At 33.9% G+C, this 11,351-nt stretch overlaps 1 long non-coding RNA gene across 1 annotated transcript; it reads left to right on the plus strand.

The window, feature by feature from the left end:
* Positions 1-893: 893 nt before the first annotated feature.
* On the plus strand, positions 894-9,295 carry LOC115520398. The gene is made up of 3 exons (XR_003970785.1): positions 894-904; positions 4,287-4,290; positions 9,238-9,295. It is a non-coding gene; the product is annotated as an uncharacterized LOC115520398 (long non-coding RNA).
* The last annotated feature ends 2,056 nt before the right edge of the window (positions 9,296-11,351 follow it).

The raw sequence follows: 11,351 nt of genomic DNA on the forward strand, positions 1-11,351 counted from the left end.
GTTCAGAAGAATGAGGTCAACTCTAGAAGGAAAAGGGTTTTTCTGGTTGTTTTTTCATCTTTTTGTAAACTCTGTTTTGCCTGTTAATCAAAATTAGAAGATTACAACAATTATTCATTTAATTCGACTGTCACAAATGCAGCTACTGAGACATCTACACTACATCATACTTTAGTAAGGAACAGTACAGTTATCATTAAATGTACCTACCACAAATGAACAAATATGAGGATACATACTAGATAATTCTCTTTGGAATCCAGACTGGCTTATTAAATATTCTTTTTTATTGATTTCTGTAATCCTTGCTTACTCTAACTCAGTAAAATAGCGGCTAAATCTTACATGATAAAGTAAGCTAGACTTCCAATTAATTTTCTTTTACATGCCGCTTTAAATCTTCTTTTAATACTGAGTATACCTATTTCATAGGTGAACACCATAGAGTCCTGCCCCAGCAAACTCACTCTACGTGCTCAGCCTCATGCCAACTGTAACTAACATGCTGCAATTCCACAACATTACATCAAGAAAAAGCCAAGTTTCAGATTTTACAGTTTGATTACTAAGATTACATTAGCTCATACCAGTGGTTTAGTCACCGTATCAACTATTCGTATTAAATCTTTGGATGCAATGAAAGTTAACAATGCTATTTTTATGTTGTGCAAAAAAAAAAAAATCATTCAGTCTGTTTTCCCTTTTTGATTACAGTTCATTTAAGGAAAAAATGTTGCTGTATGGCTTGACAATGTTTTATGTGTCTTCGGCTGATAGAACACACAAAACGTTTGAATAGGCCCATTTATTTGAGCAGACGTATTAAATAATACTTTAAATGTGAACATGCATGTCATAAATTTTGTAGTCTCTTTAAAGTAGGATAAATCTGGTATTTAAAATAGTCTTTGTTCAAAGCCATTTTTTTTCTAACAGTCATAAAGGGACTCTGATTTGTGCTGCATGAACAATGCCAGCATCATCATTTTAATGTTATCCATATGGGCTTCTAATAATAGATAAGAGTCTACATTTGTATTATATGTCTTAGAGACATTTAAAATCTAGATAAGGAAGGGCTGATTTCATTGGCCCCATAGTTAAAGGAAAGCAGACCCTAATTAAAAGAATTCTGTTCTGAATTAACTAGTTTGACATGTGCTAATTGACAGTTCCTGTGAAATGGTTCTAATTAAAGTCAATATGTCTTTTTCAATTAAAAGGAAATTAAGAATATACTAATATACATTAACAACTTAATCTGCCTTCAATATCCCATACATCAGCTGCTTTTTTCCCCCTAATGTTATTGAAGAACCATCTGACATGAATCATCTACTGTTTGCTTATGGTATCTCATTATTACTTCACACGAGCACAGCAGTAGTATATGTCCCCTTGAGGAAGAGAGTAACCTGCATATGCTTTAATTTTCAGAGCTCCCAACTTTTAATTCATTAAAAATAAACACACCTTTTTGAATTCAGAAAATTGCCATTCTTAGTAAGTTTTGCTAACTGAAAACAAAGACAAGTGTTCTCAATTAGTTGGTCATTTTACTATAGGCCTTAGAGGTAATTGCAATTTGCTGGAAAGAAGGCTAGACTATGTTTTCATCATTTGGCTTGACTCAAAGCAAAGCATGATTTCAGCAACATACAGAAAACATCCTTCAAATTTGTTCTGTTTCCCAAGTGAAATTTTGGGGAAATCTCAGGTGGGAATACTTTGCATTGTATACACAACAGAAAAATAGAAAGCAAAATTGCTCAAATGCCAGCACTAACAGAAGGCCCATAATATTCACTGAAAATACAGCATTAGTGAAGCTGTTTACAGCAACATAATATTCAAACGTGCATTACCAAAGCTACGGTGTTAACAATTTTAATGCTACAGAAGGTAATATTAAACTCAAGCACCAATAATAATGTACACAACATTAAAATCACACAGAGACCTATGGAAAAAATTAAAACTATTTTCTTTGGTATATTATAATTTAGACATTTTAATTAAAATTAAAAGTATGTTAAAGAAGTTTTTATACTATCAAGACACTATATGCAGTCCTTTCATATGAGACAGCAGATATTCTGATGGGTGTTCCATCACAACCCCCTTTCTACAGTTTAAATTCAACCATAAAATGTGGCTACTTATAGCAATAGGAAATTATTTTACTTAATTTTACCAAAATTAATTTAATGAACATTTAATACAGAACAAAAAAAGTAAACATTTTCACTTTTCTACTTTTATTCATTTATATTTTGAAAACATTAAATTTCTATCACTTGTAGCATTCTAAGCATGTATGAGAGTGATGGAGAGACAGCCAGCCAGTCAATACAAGATCACTCATTGAAAGCATTTTCCCCAAATGTACTCTATTAGTCTTTTCCGAGTAGTTACCAAAAACTTTAATCGGGAACTGTAAAAGTCTAGTGATTTTCCAAAATGGGCAAATGCACATTAACCCATGTTCAAAAAAGCACCTCCCTATGATTATAAATATAATCAGACTCAATAGTCAAAATGCAATGGTCCTTATCACCCTGTGGAGCCCCTAGTCTGACTTCCAATCTCAGGTTCTTGTTCCTCGAGCTGGCATAGACAAACTGCTGCAGTAACAGCATGTACTCAGCTTTCTGAAATGGGAGGGAAGCCAATGCAGCAACTTTTCTGCCCAATTAAAGAGTAGTGTCTATAGCAGGCCTACACAACATAAGGCCTGCAGACTGCATACAGCCATGAAGCAATTGTTCATGACCCACCTACAGATTTGAGAAAGTAGAACAAGTAGAAAGACAGACAACATGGCACCCATGTCAGCAACAAGAGATATAGCTGTCCCACAGACTCATTCCATCTCTTAGTTTACATGTTATAATACCCCTTATCTAAACTCAGGATACAAATCAACGTGCTTTGTCAACCCTGTCAACAAAGGCATTCACTGCACCCATGCTAACCTAGTATAAAAACCTCCCAACAGACACAAACTAAATGGAACTAAAACTAGGAAAATTCTATAGCATTCATCTAACAGCTTATCTTCCTTAAGCAGTCAGTAAATATTTATTGATGATCCTCATGGTTTATATTTTCTTTTCATCTCTCTCTCTTGCTCTTGTCATTTACTTACCAATGGGTGACCAAAAAAATTATTTTCCAAACTGGAACACTTTTAAGAGTGGACATGGCAGGGAGCAGTGTCATGGAAGATGGCAGAGTAGGAAGCTCTAGAATCAGTCCCTCCACCAAAACAACTATCATTCTGGCAAACAAACAAACAAACAAAAAACCTGTTAGAATCAACTATTTCAGAACTCTGGAGTCTAGCTGAACACTGGTAGCATCCAAGGGAACACTTGATAAAGAAAAAGACTGGTAAGTTTTGGTGAATTTCAGCATTACATATGACAGCTATAATCCACAACCTTGCTGAAAGTAACCATGGGGACAATGGCCTAAATTCCTGATGCAGCTTTTTGGCATCAGGGTGGGCAGTAGAGACTTTCTCCTCCAAAAACCAAAGTTCTGTGTCTTGATCTATACAGCAGTTCAATGAGAGAGAGGACAGAGACAGCCAGTGGTTCAATCCATCAAGTTGCTTCATTACCATCAATGGAGGAAGTCACAGAGACATAATACCCTTAAAATTTTTTTGTTCTCGGGGCGCGTGGGTGGCTCAGTTGGTTGAGCCTCCGACTTCGGCTCAGGTGATGATCTCATGGTTCGTGAGTTCGAGGCCCACAGCGGGCTCTGTGTTGGCAGCTCAGAGCCTGGAGCCTGCTTCCGATTCTGTGTCTCCCTCTCTCTCTCTGACCCTCCCCCGTTAATGCTCTGTCTCTGTCTCAAAGATAAATAAACATTAAAAAAAAATTTTTCTTTTAATTTTTTTTTGTTCTCTCATTGGATCCAGGTATTTAAGGAAATCTCTGTCAGGTCACTGGCTGACCAAAGATATAACAGAATATAGACTTCAGTGACCATACATGACAAGAAATACAGTCTGCAAAATCCACTGTGGAAAGGTCACTAAACAAATGAGCTACTGCAACCTTCATCAAGTAACAACAGCACTACTTGGTGTAGTGGGAAGAATTTGATTTCCTAAATTACATTACAATATTCAAAATGTCCAGATCTCAACAAGAAAATTATAAATCACACAAATAGGAAATATTACTTTCATAGGAAAAAAGGAAATTGACAGAAACCATCCTTTAGAAGCCTAGACACTGAACTTAGTAGGCAAAAACTTTAATTTACTACCTTAGATATGTTTGATGAACTGAAGAAAACCATGGACAAAGAACTAAGGGAAATTAGGAAAATGACATATGAACAAATAATGAATATCAACAAAGAGAAATTATTAAACAGATAAAAGTAGAAATTATGGAGCTAGACAATACAAAAGATAAAAATTTCATGAAAGGGATTCAACAGCAAATATGAGCAAGCAAAAGCAATAACCATCACATCTGAAAACAGGGCAATTATAACTGCACATTCTGAGGAAAAGAATAAACACAAATAAAGCAAAATAAACAGGGGCCTAAGAGACCTATGGGACACCATCAAACATCTCAATGTGCACATTATGGGAGCCCCAGGAGAAGAAAAAGAAGCAGAAAAAAATTTTTGAAGAAATACTGCTTCCCAATTTTGATGAAAGACATGAATATACACACCCAAGAATCTCAACAAACTCTATGGAGGACAAAGAAATCCACACCACATTATTAACAAACTGTTGAAAGACAAAAAATCTTGAAAGCAGAAAGAAGCAATTCAAGGATGGCTAGGTGGCTCAGTCATTTAAGCATCCGATGTCAGCTCAGGTCATGACGGTTTCGTGGGTTTGAGCCCTGCATTGGGCTCCATGCACTCACTGCACAGATCCTGCTTGGGATTCTCTCTCTCTGCCCCTCCCTACTTGTACTCTCTCTCTCAAAATAAATAAATAATTCAAAAATTTTTAAAAAGAGAGAGAGAAGCAACTCATAATACACAAAGCATTCTCAAAAAAGATTAACAGCCAGGACAGGGGATGGGCTAAATGGGTAAGAGGCATTAAGGAATCTACTCCTGAAATCATTGTTTCACTACATGCTAACCAATTTCGATTAAATTTTAAAAAAGAAAATTAAAAAAAGAAAAGATTAACAGCCTATTTCTTATCAGAGACTCGGAAGGCCAAATGACAGGAGGACAACATATTTTTAGAAATTGAAAGGAAAAAAATGTCAATCAGGAATTCTGTACTCAGCAAAACAATGCTTCAAAAATGAAAAAGAAATTACAACATTACCAGAAAAGCAAAGCTAAGGGAATTCACTACTAAGTAGATCTTCTCTATAAGTAATGCTAAAGGAAGTCCTTCAGGTTGAAATGAAAGGATACTACAGAGTAACTCAAAGTCATACAAAGAAATAAAGATCACTGGTAAAGGTAACTACATAGGTAAATATAAAAGCTAGTATTATTGAATTTTTGGTATCTTTTTTTTATTTTCCGTATCATTTAAAAGACATGCACAAAAAATAATTATAGGTCTATGTTAATAGGCACACAATGCATAAAGATGCAATGTGTGACACTAACAATATAAAGGAGAGGATAAAGCTAGAAAGGAGTAGACTTAATTTTTCAACTGAAGCTAAACTGGTATCAATTCAAATAAGTTTTTTTAAATGTTTATTTATTTATTTTGAGAGAGAGAGTGTGCACTTGAGTGGAGGAGGGGCAGAGAGAGAGGGAGAGAGAGAATCCCAAGCAGGCTCCACTCTGTCAGTGCAAAGCCCAACATGGGACTTGCACCCATGAGCTGTGAGATCATAACGTGAGCCAAAGTCAAGACTCAGATGCTTTACTAACTGAACCACCCAGGCACCCTTAAACAAAATTTTTATCAATTTAGGATGTTAACTGTAATCCCCATTGTAACCTCTAGGAAAATAACTAAAAAATAAACATAAAAAGAAATGAATACACCTGAAACCAATGTAACATTGTCCACTATATTCAAATAAAACAAATAAATTTAATGAAGACAGAATCAAAAGGTATACTAGAAAAAAATCAAACACAAAAGAAGGTAGCAAATAAGGAAGTGAGGAACAACAACAACAAAAAACATAACACAGAGAAAACAAATAGAACAATGGCAGAAATAATCACTTTTATAATCACATAATTATAATCAATAATCATTATAAAAGCAAACAGGTTAAACTCACCAATTAAAAAACTGCTACTGGCAGAAGGAATTTAAAAAATGATACAACAATAAACTGCTTATAAGAGACTCATTTTACACCCAAACACATAAGTTGAAAGTGAAAGGATAGAAAAAGGTATTACATACCAATAGTAATCAAAAGGGAGCCCAGCTGGCAGTATTAACATGAGACAAAATGGATTTTACATCAAAAACTGTTGCAAGAGGGCACCTGGGTGGCTCAGTCAGTTAAGAGTCCGACTTTGGCTCAGGTCATGATCTCACAGTTTGCGAGTTCAAGCCCTGTGTCAGGCTCTACACTGACAGCTCAGAGGGTGAAGCCTGCTTCGGATTCTGTCTCTCCCTCTCCCTTGGCCTCTCCCCCTCTCCCAATGTCTCTTTCTCTCTCTCAAAAATATGTAAACATTAAAAAAAAACTTTTGCAAGAGACAGAGAAAAACATTTTATAGTGATTAAAGGATCAATTCATCACAAAGATATAAGAATTATAGGCATAAATGGCAAGGGTGTGGAGAAAAAGGGACTCTCATTCACTGTTCTTGAGAATGCAATCTGATGCAGCTACTATGGAAAACAGTATGGAGGTTCCTGAAAAAATTAAAAGTAAAATTAACATATGATCTAGTAATTCCCACTACTGGGTATTTACCCAAAGGATACAAAAACACTAATTCAAAAAGATATATGCACCCCTATGTTTATTGCAGCATTATTTACAATAGCCAAGATATGGAAGCAACCCAAGTGTCCAAAGATAAGTGAATGAATAAAGATGATGTGGTGTGTATGTGTATGTATGTATGTATGTATGTATGTATACACATACATATTCAGCCATGTAAAAGAAGGAGATCTTGCCATTTCCAACAACATGGATGGATCTAAGGGTATAATGCTAAGTGAAATAAGTCAGATAGATAAACACAAATATCATATAATTTCACTCACAGTGCAATTTAAATAACAAAACAAAGAAAAAAAGAGACAAAAAATATTCTTAAATAAGGAAAACAAACTGGTGGTTGCCAGAAGGTAGATGGGGGATTGGTAAAAGAGGTAAAGAGTATTAAGAGTATGTTTATCATGATAAACACTGAGTAATGTACAGAATTGTTGAATCATTATACTGTACATTTGAACTAATATAACACTATGTTAATTATACTTTAATAAAAATAAATTTTTCAAAAAAATTATAAACATATACACATCAAACAACAAAGCCTCAAAATATATGAGGCAAACAGTGACAGAACCGAAGAAATAGTCTACAGTAATAGTTGGAAACTTAAACAGCCCCTTTCAATAATGGATAGAATATGTACAAAGAAAATCAATAAGAAAATAAAGGACTTGAACAATACTATAAACCAACTAGACCAAGAGACATATATAGAATACTCCACCCAAGAATGGCAGAATATCTATTATTCTCAACTGCACTGGAACATTCTCTAGAATAAACCATATGTTAAGCCATAAAACAATTTTCAAATTAAAAAAAATATCTAAATCATTCTAAGTATCTTCCCTGAGCACAATAGTATGAAGCTAGAAATCAATACTGGAAGAAAAACTGGAAAACTCAAACACATGGAAATTAAACAACATACTCTTAAGCAAGCAACCAGTAGAACAAGTAAAGACTCACTAGGCACAAAAAAACCACTTTGAAATAAATACAAATAAAACACAGCATACCAAAACATACAAGGGGCAGCATAAGAAGTGTTCTGAGGGAAATTCATGGCTGCAAACACTTACATTTAAAAAAGAAGATCTCAAGTCAACAAACCAACTTCACACCTTAAGGAACCAGAAAAAGAACAAACTAAACCCAAAGCCAGGAGAAGGAAAGAAATAATAAAGATTATAGCCAAGAGAAACAAAATAGAGAAAAGCAATAAAGAAAACCAATAAAACCAAAGATTGGTTCTTTGAAAAAAATCAACAAAAATGAGAACCCTTCAGCTAGACTGACTAAGAAAAAAAAATGAAAATGCAAATAACTGAAATAATAGATGAAAGCAGGGACATTACTACATTCACTTTTTCAATACTATTTTGACTACTTGGAGTCTCTTGAAGTTGCACATAAATTTGAGGAACAGTGGTTCAGTTTTACAAAACTAAAAGGGCTATAAGAAAATACCATGAACAACTTTATACCAACAAATTAGGCAATCTAGATGAAATGGATGAATTCCCAAGAAAACACAAATTACCAAGCCCAACTCAAGAAGTAAAAAGTCTTAACAGACCAGTAACAAATAGATTGAATCAGTTAATAAAAATATGCCAACAAAAGGAAAGGCAGGATCATAAGGCTTCATTAGTGAAATCTATCCATCACTAAAAGAAGAATTAACAACATTCCTTCTCAAACTCTTCCAAAAAGATAGAGAACTCTAACACATTTCATGAGGTCTGCATTAAACTGATACCAAAGCCAGATAAAAATAACATAAGAAAACTACAGACCAGTATCTCTCTCTCTCTCTCTCTCTCTCTCTCTCTCTCTCTCTCTCTCTCTCTATATATATATATATATATATATATACAAAATTCCTCAACAAAATACCAGCAAACCAAGTCCAAGAGCACATTTAAAAAATTACACATCATCACCAAGCAGGATATAACTCAGGTATGCAATGGTGGTTCAACATATGAAAATCAATCAATGTAATGCACACCACACTAATAGAAATTAAAAAACAAAACTACATTATAATCTCTATATATGCCAAAAAAAAAAGAAAAAACAAAACAAAACAAAAACAAAAGCATTTGACAAAATTCTATGCCCTCTCGTGATAAAAATGCCCAGAAACTAGGATACAAGGAAATTCCCTCAACATGATAAGGGGAACTTATGGAAAACCCATAGTTAATATCATAGTAGTGAAAGAATGAAAGCCTAACCTCAAGATCAAGAACAAGACTAAAATGCATGTTTTGATCACTGCTATTCGACTTTGTAGTGGAAGTTCTAGTCAGAGCAATTACCCAAGAAAAGGAAGTAAGATGCATCCAAATTGATAATGCCTTTTAGAAGTAGAAAGAAGTAGAAGTATTTCTAATTGCAAATGGCATGATTCTACTTATACAAAATCCCATAGAATCCATACACACACACACACACACACACACACACACACACACACACCTACTAGAGCTAATAAATGAATCAGTAAAGTTGCAGAGTACAAGATCAACACACAACAACTAGTTGTGTTTCTATATGTCAGCAATGAACAATGTGGAAATTAAGAAAATAATCCCATTTACAATAGCACTCAAAAGAATAAAATGCTGAGGAACAAATTTAACAAAGAAGGTGAAAGACTTACACACTGAAAACTATAAAACATTGCTGAAAGAAATTAAAACACCCTAAATAAATGGAAATACATTCCATGCTCATGAATTGGAAGACTTAATATGGTTAAGATGACACTACTCCTCAAAGTGAACTAAATTTCTCAAATTTATATGGAACTACAAGGGATTCTGAATAGCCAAAATAATATCCAAAAAGTAAAATGCAGTTGAAAGACTCACACTTCCCAATTTCAAAATTTACTACAAAGCTACACTAACCAAGAGTGTGGCAGTGACATAAGCATAGGTATAGAGACCAACAGAATAGAACTGAATGAGAGTCTAGAAATAAACCCAATCATTCATAACCAGCTGATTTTTGACAAGACCGTTCAACAGGGTAAGAACAGTCTCCAACAAATGGTTCAGGGATAAATGGATAACAACATACAAATAATGAAGTTGGACCCATACCTCACTTCTTATATAAAAATTAACTCAAATAAATGACCTAAATATAAGAGCTAAAACTATACAATTATCGAAGAAAAAACAGGGGTAATCTTTATAACCTCAGATTTGGCAAAAGATTCTAAGATTTGACACCAAAAGCATGAGCAATAAAAGTGAAAGACAAATTGGACTTCATAAAAATTAAAATCTGTTGTACATTAAACAACATTATCAAGAATGCCAAGGAACAACCTAAATAATGGAGAAAAAGTTTACAAATCATAGATCTGATAAAGGATTAAAAATGAGAATATACAAAGAACCCTTACAATTCAACACAGACAAACAAACCCAAATAAAAAATGGGCAAGAAACGTACATAGTTTCTCCAAAGAAGAAAAAGCACATAAAATATTTTCAGCATCTCTAGTCACTGAAGAAATACATAATGAAAAACTCTTCATATCCACTAAGACAGCTTTAATCAAAGAATAAATTAATAAAAATAACAAGTGTTGGCAAGGATGTAGAGAAACAGGAACCCTTATACATACCTGTTGGGAATACAAAATAGTACAGCTGCTATGGAAAACAATTTGGCTATTCTTCAAAAAGGCAAACACAGAATAACCATACGATTCAGAAATTCTGCTCCTAGGTATACACATAAGAGAAATGAAAACACATATCCACACAGAAACTTGTACGTGAATGTTTATAGTAGCATTATTTATAATAGCCAAAGGATAGAAACAGCCCACATGCCCTTAAGTGGATACACGGATAAACAAATTGAGGTATGTATGTATTGCGTGTGTGTGTGTGTGTGTGTGTGTGTGTGTGTGCATTCAGACATAAAAAGGAAAAGAGAACTGATATATTCTACAACTTAGATGAATCTCAAAAACACTACACTAAGTGAAAGAAAGCAGACACAAAAGATCACATATTGTATGGTCTACTTAAATAACTGCTTGTAAGGTTTGCTATGATTTTCTTTGATTCTTTCAAACACTATGCATTTTTCAAGTAGTGATATTGTTATTTACATTGATTTAATCTACAGTCTCCACAGCGTTTCATATATGATGCGCATCTTTCTATTTTAATCTCTAATGCTTCATTTTTGTCTTTTCTCATTAATAAAAAGTACAATTATACATCTAAATCTACCATTAAACTACAATTATTTTAAAGTGATAAAATAAAGCCAAGTGCATAAGGCAAATGCACAGACTGAGGACCTCTCCAAAATTCTAAGATGTCATTCTTAAAAGTACACAGTTTCTGTCATGAAATGTAAATGTTTACAGACTTTTCA

This window comes from Lynx canadensis, chromosome A1, assembly GCF_007474595.2.
Source record: "Lynx canadensis isolate LIC74 chromosome A1, mLynCan4.pri.v2, whole genome shotgun sequence".
NCBI classification, from domain to species: Eukaryota; Metazoa; Chordata; class Mammalia; order Carnivora; family Felidae; genus Lynx; species Lynx canadensis.